The sequence below is a fragment of the Octopus sinensis genome, linkage group LG12 (genome assembly GCF_006345805.1).
Source record: "Octopus sinensis linkage group LG12, ASM634580v1, whole genome shotgun sequence".
Classification (NCBI taxonomy): Eukaryota; Metazoa; Mollusca; class Cephalopoda; order Octopoda; family Octopodidae; genus Octopus; species Octopus sinensis.
The window spans coordinates 59,672,803-59,683,315 of NC_043008.1; the positions used below are offsets into that span (position 1 = coordinate 59,672,803).

The 10,513-nt window shown below is 38.2% G+C and overlaps 1 protein-coding gene and 1 long non-coding RNA gene across 2 annotated transcripts in view; one reads left to right on the forward strand and one right to left on the reverse strand.

Annotated features, from left to right (window-relative positions):
• LOC115218129 (F-box only protein 33) overlaps nt 1-4,060 on the reverse strand; it is a 53,448-nt gene extending 49,388 nt beyond the window's left edge. The window contains exon 1 of the mRNA XM_029787926.2: nt 3,777-4,060. The gene's annotated coding sequence lies outside the window, so the exon portion shown is untranslated. The remainder of the gene's footprint in view (nt 1-3,776) is intronic.
• A 502-nt stretch (nt 4,061-4,562) lies between these two features.
• Nucleotides 4,563-7,864, forward strand: LOC118765651. The gene is made up of 2 exons (XR_005001516.1): nt 4,563-4,957; nt 6,798-7,864. It is a non-coding gene; the product is annotated as an uncharacterized LOC118765651 (long non-coding RNA).
• Nucleotides 7,865-10,513: the final 2,649 nt, after the last annotated feature.

Here is a 10,513-nt window from a genome sequence, read left to right on the forward strand (position 1 = left end):
TATTCTTGATACCCTCCAACTAGGACCACTCAAGGAACCCCCACTACTCCAGGGTTACTCTGACCATCAAAAGAACGAACCTTCACTCAACTGATAATAATGATTTCAAATTTTTGGCACAAGGTCAGCAATTTTAGGAGGAGAAGTGGAGGAGGCGTCGGAGTCCATAACCTCAAACCCCATCGAAAGGAAGGAGGAAAAGCAAAGTCGACCTCGGCGGATTCGATACTACTTCTCTACTTAAATGTTGTCAATGTAAAAAATAAAACGAAAATACTGGCAATGAGTAAGGCAAAGAATGGGGTTTAAATGGAGAGGAACTGGAAGTCTCTTCGTATATATATATATACCATGCATAAAATAGACCTACAACCAGATTTATTTTTTTGAAACGTCAACAGTCGGGAAGGTTTCTTTCTTTCCAAAAGAAAGTGCGAAACAGCAGCAATGATTCCAAATATCATCATCATCATCCATCGTTCGTTCCGTTGCTTTCTTTAAGCTTTACAAGTCCACACTACTGCCACCGCCGCCGCCGCCTCCTCCAAGACAATTTTGCCACCCCCACAATCAGATAAAAATCTGGTAGCAGAAGAGCGCAAGAATAGTTGTATTCTTTGGCAGTAAAGAATGTAACAGACAATCAGACAGACAGGACAAACATTTACAATGGTGTAGGAGTACATGTAGCGATGTATATATATATATATATATATATATATATATTATATATATATATATATTATATATATATATATATATATATATATAGTATATATATGTAAGCATACATCAAGCATATTAAACTGTGTATGTAGTATATCAGGCAGTGATCTTCTGCAACTGACAATATCTACACACACGTGTGTGTATGTGTGTGTGCGTTTAGCTAATGACAAATATATATATACATTGAACATAAACATGTCTGTATATAAAATGCAGAATATATATATATATATATATAGAGAGAGAGAGAGAGAAAGAGGTAGGTAGATAGATAGATAGATATAGATATATTACGCACACACTGCATATGAAAATGTATTGAATGCTATATATGTGTGTATATACGTGCACACACACACACATTAGCGACAGAAATGTAACTATCTGACATCTATTATTAAAAAAATAAAATACGAAGAGAAGTTACAAATGAAAGACTAACTAAATCTGTAAGGACAGATGGAGAAATAAGAGGTTGTGACATTCATTCGTCTCCTTATAGTATTATTAGCAATGAATAAAAAATGGTTTTTCTGGCAGACAGGAGGGAAACAGAAATGTATGTATGTATGTGTGTGTGAGATTGTACGTGTGTATATTTTTGAGTTCGTGTGAATGTGTCAGCATGTACTAATGTATACATGTACGCATATGTGTTTGCTTGTACATGCCTCAATCTGTCGACACTTCGAAGTCACTGTCGACGACATTCTTGCTTGAGAATAATAAATTTGTACTCTACGACAGTATAGTTTCTAAGACCAAGTAATATATATATAAATACAGGCATAACTACAGACATATGAGGCAACAAAGTCGAAGGGGTACACAAGTGTAGTTATGCCTATATATATATATATATATAGTTCAAATTTACAGAAAACAAAAGAAGGCAGTCAAGGGAACAAACAGGTGTATTACATGTGTGTGGTGTGTGTGTGTGTCAATACTCGAAACTATAGGACCTTGAGTCACTCTGTAACTTCAACCCATAAAACAATTAATTAAATATATATATATATATATATATAACAATTAAGGATAACTTCTTAATAAGGGATCTTAACAAGATCTTATACAATATTAGTGAAATTTTGGTAGTAATGACTTATGTCCCTCTTAGTGTGAGGCATTTATGTGTAATAATGCCCTCTATACAATATATATATATATATATATATATATATATAACAATTTAACAAATAAAACATATGCATACATACATATACATACCTACATCTATATGTATATATACATGCATATATATATATTAGTACAGGACACCATATATATATATATATATATATATATATATTATGTGTGAATATATATATATATATATATATATATATTATATGCGTGAGCATCTGTGCTCTATGTGTAGTATGCGCCTACATATACATGTGTCTCTGCGCTAGTATGTATAATATGTCTGTATCAGTATGTGTGTGTCTGTGTGTATCAGTATTTTATGTCAATACGTATTAATAACAACGCAATGCACTTTTAAGAACAGGATAAGGAAATAACGATGTTTTCACATTCATATCTTAACAACTAATAAGGAAACTACATAGATTTTCTTTTTTTTTAAATAAATAAACCATTTGCTGTTGATGTCGATTAGCCCCTAGGTCAGTCTCCGATCAAAGCGTTACAAGCATGACATACCCAACTTATTTTCTTTTACACAGTGTAGTGTATCCAACATTACACTATCAAACATATCAGCACATCTTTCATTATCCTTATTTTTGTTTTTTTATTATTATAAATATTATTTTCGAGGTCTACTTTGCCTTTCATCCTTTCGGGGGTCGATAAATTAAGTACCAGTTGCGTACTGAGGTCGATCTAATCGACTGGTCCCCACCCCTCGCCCAAAATTTCTGGTCTTGTGCCAAGAATAGAAAAGATTTTCATTATTTTTGTTTTTATTATTATATATATATATATATATATATATATATATATATATCATTATTTTACGAAGTGGGTTCAAATTCCGCCGAGGTCGACTTTGCCTTTTATCGATTCAGGATCGATAAAATAAGTGCACAATCGAGCACTAAGGTCGATAGGAATAGACTACCCCTCTCCCAACAAAATTTTAGACCTAGAGCCTATAGTAGAAAGGATTTCGGTACCCTTTCATCCTTTCGGGGTCGATAAATTAAGTACCACTGGGGTCTATGCAATCGACTTAATCCATTTGTCTGTCCTTGTTTGTCCCGTGTTTAGCCCCATGTGGGTAGTTAAAAAAAAATAAATTATTATTATTATTATTAAAATCCTAGCGATCTCAACTTTGCCTTTCATGCTGTCAGAGTTAATGAAAATGAGTACCAGTCATGTACTGAGGATCTGATGTATAGATTTAGTCCCTCCTTTCAAAACTGCTGGCCTGTCGTAACCTTGCAACATGTTGGAGTGCTGTTGCTGGAGGGGAGAGAAGAATTCTGGTGATGGAGTTTCGAAACAGCTATCATCAATATCTTCTGGGGGGGGGGGGGGGAGCGGAGGAAAAGAACCGGATTTAGAGGCAGTTGGGGGAGAGGGGAACCAAAATAAAAAAAAAAATTTTAATCTGCAGAGAGAGAGGGGGGGGGCTGACTTTTTGTTTATTTTTTTTTTGTCTTTTTTTTCCCAGAATCGTATTATTCTTTTTGTTTGTTTGTTTTTTTTGGGGGGGGTTTTTTGTTTACCTTTTTTTTTTTTCTTCTCCTGTATGAAACAACCACAGCCTGGCTGCTGTTTCTAGCAAAGCTAGACTGACCAGCCAATGTTTTTTTTTTAGGAGGTTTCCCTGATTTGTTTTGTTTGTTTGATGAGGGAAAGGAAAAGAAACCCCCCCGCCCCCGCCCCCGCCGCCCCGCCCCCGAAAAAAAAAAACAATAGGAAGTTGATGGCGGCGGCGGGGGGGGGGGAATAAGAATAAAAAAACACACAAAAACAAACAAACAAAGAAAAATTTTTTTTTTTTTTACGGAAATCGACGGAAAGGTCTACTAAAGACGAAAGACTGCCAATAAAAAAAAAATACTTACTGATCAATTGTGTGTATGGGAGGAGCATCGGAGGAATGATGTGTAGGACTGGACACACGGCTATCAGATCCTTCGTCGCTGCTATTGTTACCGTTGTCACTACTCGTCTGCGAACCATCTGCACCGACAGCAGCACTGGTCTTACCGAAGTTGTTGTTGTTGTTAGTATTGTTGCTGCTGCTGCTGTTGTTGTTGTTATTGTGGTGTTGTTGCTGTTGCTGTTGTTGCTGTTGTTGTTGTTGTTGTTGATGCTGGTGTTGTTGGTGATGGTGGTGGTGGTGGTGTCGGTGGTGGTGGTGGTGGTGGAGGTGGTGGAGATGGTTGTTGTTGTTGTTGTTGTTGCTGCTGCTGCTGCAGCTGTTGTTGTTGTTGCATGTTGTGTTGTTTGTAGCTGGTGTGGTAGGACTAGTAGTAGTGGTATTAGTATTAGTGGTAGTTGTTGTTGTTGTTGTTGTTGATTGTGGTGGTGGTGGTGTTGTTGTTGTTGTTGTTGGAGTCGAAGTTTCCGTCTTCGTCGTATCCGAAGTGGTGGCATCATCATCAGCATCATCATCAGCATCGTTATCATCATCATCAGCATCAACAACATCGTCATCATCGTCGTCGACGACAACAACAACTTCGTCGCTGTTGTTGTCATCGTCGGAGGTGATGGTGTTGGTGTTGTTGTTGTTGTTAGAACTGGCGGTGGTGCTGTTGGTGTTGGTGGTGGTGGTGGCTGTGTTGTTGTTGCTGTTGTTGTTGGTAGTGGTAGTGGTGGTGGCGGTGGTGGTGTTGTTGTTGTTGTTGCTGCTGCAGCTTGTGGTGGTGTTGGTGGTGTTGTTGGTGGTGTTGTTGTTGTTGGCGGCGGCGGAGGCGGCGGAGGCGGCGATGTTGGCGACAGACGGCCATTCGATCTGGCAACCAGACGGACGAAGCGTGAAGCATTGCGTGTTCTTGTTGGTGGCGACGACGTTGAGCAGCTTCAGGCAGTCCTTCACCTGGCCGATGTTGTGAGAGTTAAAGACGATTTCTATTTGGCGTACGAACCTGCCACAGCGAGCCGCCAGGAACTTGGACCTCTGGCGACGGACAGCGGGAGTGAGCTCGAGCACGAGACGCGGCCAGAGCGACGGGTGGAAAAGACAGCATCGCCAACGCTTACATACCGTACTGGCACGGATCCTGTCTTCGAGCGAAAGGTACGAAAGAATGTCGACAACCAGTATGCTGGGCAAAAGTGCCCAAGTATTATTGTTTGTAGAAGCATTATTATTGTTATTGTTATTAGGAACAGTGGGGCCCGCTGCCATCTTGGCTTGGCGCTCGGCTTACGAGCAGCTTACATTGCTTACGTCACAGTCACATGGGTCTATACGTCACAGTGATGGCCTCGCTGCTAAAAACAAAATTTTTTTTTTGTTTTCTTTTTTCTTTTTCATGTGGAAAAAAAAAAATTACTTTTTTTTTTTTACTGAGATGAATAATTTATTACACGCACGCGTATCTAGCTGGATATATGCACATATATATATATATATATATATATATATATATATAATATATATAATATATATATATATATCATATATATATTATATATATGTGTTTGTTTAATTTACACACACACACATGTCTCTCTCTCTCTCTCTCTCTCTCTCTCTCTCTATATATATTATATATATATATATATATATATATTTCTTCATTACCCACAAGGGGCTAAGCATAGAGGGGACAAACAAGGACAAAGTATTAAGTCGATTATATCGACCTCAGTGCGTAACTGGTACTTAATTTATCGACCCCAAAGGATGAAAGGTAAAGTCGACCTCGGCGGAGGCAGACGAAATACCTATTTCTTTATTACCCACAAGGAGCTAAACATAGAGGGGACAAACAAGGACAAAGTATTAAGTCGATTATATCGACCCCAGTGCGTAACTGGTACTTAATTTATCGACCCCGAAAGGATGAAAGGCAAAGTCGACCTCGGCGGAATTTGAACTCAGAACGTAACGGCAGACGAAATACCTGTTTCTTTATTACCCACAAGGGGCTAAACACAGAGGGGACAAACAAGGACAAAGTATTAAGTCGATTATATCGACCCCAGTGCGTAACTGGTACTTAATTTATCGACCCCGAAAGGATGATGAAGGAAAGGAAAGTCGACCTCGGCGGAATTTGAACTCAGAACGTAACGGCAGACGAAATACCTGTTTCTTTATTACCCACAAGGGGCTAAACATAGAGGGAACAAACAAGGACAAAGTATTAAGTCGATTATATCGACCCCAGTGCATAACGTACTTAATTTATCGACCCCGAAAGGATGAAAGGTAAAGTCGACCTCGGCGGAATTTGAACTCAGAACATAACGGCAGACGAAATATATATATATTCACTATAGACATACATACATGTTTTATTATTTATTTGTTTCAGTAATTAGACTATGGCCTTGCTAGGGGCCGCCTTGAACTGTTAAGTCGCACAAATTGACCACAGCACTTTTATTTATATTTTTTATCAGGTAACTTATTCTATTGGTTTGTTATTGTCGAACTGGTAAGTTGTGGGGACGTAAACGAAACAACACCGGCTGTGAAGCGATGGTAGGAGACAAACACAACCACAGTTTGTATATGGGCATGCGTACTCGCGTGTGCACGTGAGTGTGGGGGAGGGTGGAGTCTAGGGGTTTCAAAGAGAAATTTGGCAAGTCAGAACTTTGCCAAATTTCAGGTGTTGGTAGAAGGATGTCAGCTCAGAGTCCAAGAATTTGGGAGATATTTTTAAGGGCAGACGTGATATGCAGTCACAGAATCTCTCTTGGGTCTCAGAGCCTGATATGCCAACTGAAAAACGTTTTCCAGTAGGTCCTTCCTTGTTCCTTCACCTGTCTTCATCTTTTGTTTTCTGTAAATTTGGCACACAGACATGATAGAAATAAAAAGACACCCCATAAAACATCGTTTTACGTTTATTCTAATTTGAAAAGCTTTATATTTTTTATTAATTGACATTTTTATGTTTCAGGTTCTATATGTGACTGCTTAATCACACCATGTGCAAAAGAAGCCTTGGAACTGTCTGAATTCCAAAGAGGCTGTATTGTGGGTCACTCTGAAGGTGGACATAGTGTAAAGTCACAGAAAACTTGCAGTCCTGCCTTCTACAGTTAATAGAGTGATTGTGCAATTCACCAGAGAAGGGAAGGAGTCTACATCACCTCCTGTCAGAGTCTTCTGACAGGACACTTTGCTTTATGGAGGATAATCCTCATTGTAAGGCCTCTGACATAGCAGAACAAGTTAATATTAGTCCCAGAAAAGCTGTCAGGTATCTCCAAAAACTTGGCTACTATGGCAAAGCAGCAAGAAGGAAGCCACAACTTCAACCAGCTAATATCAAGTGTAGAAGATATTGGGTCAGTGAGATGGTGGCAAGGCCACAAGCACTTTGGGACACTGTCATATTCTCTGAGTCCAGATTTGTATTTCTTGACAGTGGTCAAGTGTGGGTCTTGAGACACTGTGATCAAGAATTTGATGTGAAAAGATTCCAGCCAACAATGAAACAGAGCAACTATTCTGTGATGGTCTGGGGAGCAGTTAGGAGCAATGGTCGATCAGAGCTGGTGGAGTGTGAGGGAAACATAGACTCAGATACATATGTGTCTATATTGCAGAAAGGTCTCCTTCCAATCTTCCTCAGTGGTGAAGTGATTAAAGAAGACTATTTATGGAAGATAGAGCACTTTGTCACACGGCTAAAATGACCCAAGATTTATTGGATGAAAATGGCATCAAAAAGCTTCCATGGCCAAGCTAGTCACCAGATATAAACCCTATTAAACACCTCTGGAACATAATGGATAGGACACTTCATAAAAAGAACAAGAAAGCATCTTCACATCCAAATCTTTTGAGATTATTACATGACACTTGGCAAGAAATTTCACAAGAAAATATTCATCATCTGATCAGTAGCATACCTAATAGGTTCCTGGCATTGAAAAATGCAAAGTATTAAATAGTCGCATTATAACAATTAATAGATAATTTAAATGTATAATTTCAGGTTTAAATAAATTTTAATGAGTATAAGGGTGTCTATTTACTTCTGTCATGTCTATATATAGGTGTGGCTGTGTAGTAAGAAGCTTGCTTCCCTACCATCCACAACAGGTCACTTTCGGGGCACTTGACCATGTAACATACTACTATCATGGCACTCCCGCATTCTTCTTCTTCTCCTCCTCCTCCTCCTCTTCCTTCTTCTTCTTCCCTACCAAGAATTCACAATGGCCTCGAACCCACAAGAGTAAACAAGAGAGACAGAGACAGGCAGAAACAAGGAAAATGCCACTTGCATATAAATACTATATATATATAATGCCCCTTGCATATAAATACTATATATATATATAATAAAAGGCATAAATAATGGGCTTAACATATTTCTTTATTTCTGCAGCAAATAAATAAATGTGTAAAGCTCATTATTTATGCCTTTTCTTGTATATCATTCTCAAAAAATACAATATTCTTTTCTACTCTAGGCACAAGGCCTGAAATTTTGGGGGAGGGATCCAGTTGGTTAATTCGACCCCAGTACGCAACTGGTACTTAATTTATCAACCCCAAAAGGATGGAAAGTAAAGTCAACTGCAGCAGAATTTGAACTCGGGACATAAAGACAGATGAAATACTTCTAAGCATTTTGCCTGGCATGCTAATGTTTCTGCCAGCTTACAGCCTTTCAAAAACATACAATATTAATTTGATAATGCAACCATGGTTGACTGGTGACTCACTTCAACTTCATATCTCACCTTAGGATTACCTAGAGTTCTAAATCAATCAGAAAACATTTTGCTAGCTTGATGTATTTGTATTAGCAGAGAGCTTAAGTAGTTTTTTTTGCTTGGATTGATAATCCCTTATAATATACATATATATCTAATATCATCTTATAGTGTGCTCTACAAAGCTCTTTCACAGGTATCAGGTACCATGAGATCTGAAACTTCCTTGCCTGAAGATGTGCTGGTATTTAGCAACTGCTGAGTCATATTAATGCAATAATGTGTATAATATGTTAAACACTAAATAATTGCCAACTGGGAGCAATGCACAAAAACAATTGTATATATATATGTATGCATGTATGTATATATATATATATATATATATATATATATATATATATATAATCAGCCGAAATTGCTAAGATGATCTGGTTCCTGACTGAAGATTAGAGGCCTCGAATGACCTGTCTGTTTTTTTGTGTAGTTTGCGTTCTTGTCCCCTTTTGTACATTTTATATATAAGTTTTATACATATATATATATATGTATGTATATATAATGGATAATAAAACGAGTGGTTTACACCTGGTAGCTTATATATATATATATTATATATATATATATATATATATATATGCAAAGATAATCTGGAACTCGACTGAGGAAAGTAAACTCCGAATGACCCGTCCTTGTTTTCTTTATATTGTCTATCTGGATGTTTTGTTGTCCCTTTTTTGTATCACCTGTCTGGATGTTTTGTGTTCTTGTCCCATTTTGTATTTTATATATATATATATATATATATGTGTGTGTGTATGTGTGTGGAGGTGCTATAGCCCAGTGGTTAGGGCAGCGGACTCGCGGTCGTAGGATCACAGTTTTGATTTCTAGACCGGGCATTGTGAGTGTTTATTGAGCGAAAAACCTAAAGCTCCACAAGGCTCCAGCATTGGGTGGTGGCAATCCCTACTGTACTCATTCACCTCAACTTTCTCTCACTCTTTCTTCTATTGGCCAGGTCGCTTAGCCAGCGGGGTGGTGTCATTTGAAGGCTACAACAAGGAGAAGCACATTGTGACCAGCGATGTGTAGCAACACCTGATAGCCTGGTCAGTCACGGAGATATAAAATATATATATATATATATTATGTATGTGTGTGTCTATACGTTTGTATGTCTGTCCCCCCAGCATTGCTTGACAACCAATGCTGGTGTGTTTGCGTCCCCGTAACTTAGCAGTACGGCAAAAGAGACCGATAAAATAAGTACTAGGCTTACAAAGAATAAGTCCTGGGGTCGATTTGCTTGACTAAAGGCAGTGCTCCAGCATGGCCACAGTCGAATGACTGAAACAAGTAAAAGAGTAAAAGGGTAATCCCTATTCTAACATATCAGAACAGGATCTCAGGCAAGCCATCTCTACTTGGTCTGACCAACATGCTTTTCATATAACAAGTAAACATTTGTTACTGAATCAGAGATAACAACTCACTGGTCACTGCTCCGCAAATAATGCAGAAACCATCCTCTATGTAAAAGTTACTGCTACAGTCTTCTCTAACCATAACATTGTAGAATTAACAGGGTATGATCCAAGCGAACCTGGAGCTCAACACTCTGCTTCCAATTGTGTCAAAATTGAATTTCTACAAGGTTCAATGGAATGAATTGAGGAGAGAGTTTATTTGATAAATGAAGTTCAAATCTTTCTGCATGAAAAGAATCAACAACATAAAACTGAAAGAATTTGTATCAGTAATGCTAATTATATGCATTAACCTTTAGTATTCAGATTACTGTCAAATGTAAAGTCTGTTTATTCACATTGTTTTGAATTAGGAGTGGCTGTGTGGTAAGTAGCTTGCTTACCAACCACATGGTTCCAGGTTCAGTCCCACTGCATGGCATCTTAGGCAAGTGTCTTCAGCTATAGCCTTGGGC